The following is a 1256-nucleotide window of genomic DNA, read 5'->3' on the forward strand; positions in this document are numbered from 1 at the left end:
ATGTGACTGAACAATGTAATTCTATGGAGACCATGACTGCTTTTCAGAATCCTGGGTTCTGGGTTGCACCAAAGTCCTGCCGGTTCTCACGCAGAATCCCACCCAGAGTCTGCAGAGTCTCGGGGTTCTAGGCACCTGCTCAACCATGACCCAGGATACCCTTACGCAGTCCCACAAGTAGGTACAAGGATTCAGTCATTTTTAAAAGTGACTTTACATACCTTAGTAAAGTATATTAAATGCCTGTATGAAAATATACAAGGAAATTTATCATTTGGATGATTAATATTAACAGACATAGCTTTTAAGTAGTTAGAATTTGATAATTTTAAATCATATTATGTTATTGCACATATGTTTCCTTTTAATCAATTTTAAGACTTGAAAACATTTCATTTGTGTGTATATGTGTGTGTGTGACACCCCCCCTCCCGTGCTCAAACCTACACATATGTGTGTGAGGATTCCCACAGATGTCAGGAGAGGGAATTAGATCCCCTGGAGCTACAAACACAGTTATGAGCCTGCCCATTGTTGATGTTGGAAACCAAACTCTGGACCTCTGTGGAAGCATTAAACATTCTAACCACTGAGCAATCCTTCTGGTCTCTTAACTGAATTTTAATGATTTAACAAGTGTCCAGGATCCTGCCACCCATTTAAGAGTCAGGATATTGGAGTGAGGTTGTTCTTTATGTGACTCTTAAATATACTGCACTTATTGATTATACTGGAGATAATTACATTTTTAAAGTTTTTGTTTATGGGTGTCTTTGGTCTTTGCTTTTGTTCGAAGCCAGAGATGGGGTATGCCTGTAATATTTGTTATTTTTCTGTAGTGGTAATAAAATAACCAGATGAAAAGTAACTTAGAGAAGAAGTTACTGGCTGATTTTGGCTTACCACTGCAGAGGGATGGAGCCTATCATGGTGGAGAAGGCAGGGAATGGTCACAGGGACAGGAAGCTGGCAGATCACAGTTCATCCAAACCAGGAGGCAGAGAAAACAGGAAGAAGGAAGAAACTATAAAACCTCAAAGCCTACTGTCAGTGACAAACCTAATCTAGCAAGGCTCTACCTTCTAAAGAGCCCCTAACCTCCCAAGCAGTGCCACCAACTGAAGACAAGGTGTCCAAAGATACGAGCCTATGGAAGATGAGGAAGTTATGAAAGGAGAATCAGAAGTTCAAGACCAGCCTGGCTACTGAATCCTTGTCTCCAAGAAATGAGTAGTTTTTATTTCATCTATCTACCC

The sequence above is a fragment of the Grammomys surdaster genome, unplaced genomic scaffold (genome assembly GCF_004785775.1).
Source record: "Grammomys surdaster isolate TR1022 unplaced genomic scaffold, NIH_TR_1.0 137, whole genome shotgun sequence".
NCBI classification, from domain to species: domain Eukaryota; kingdom Metazoa; phylum Chordata; class Mammalia; order Rodentia; family Muridae; genus Grammomys; species Grammomys surdaster.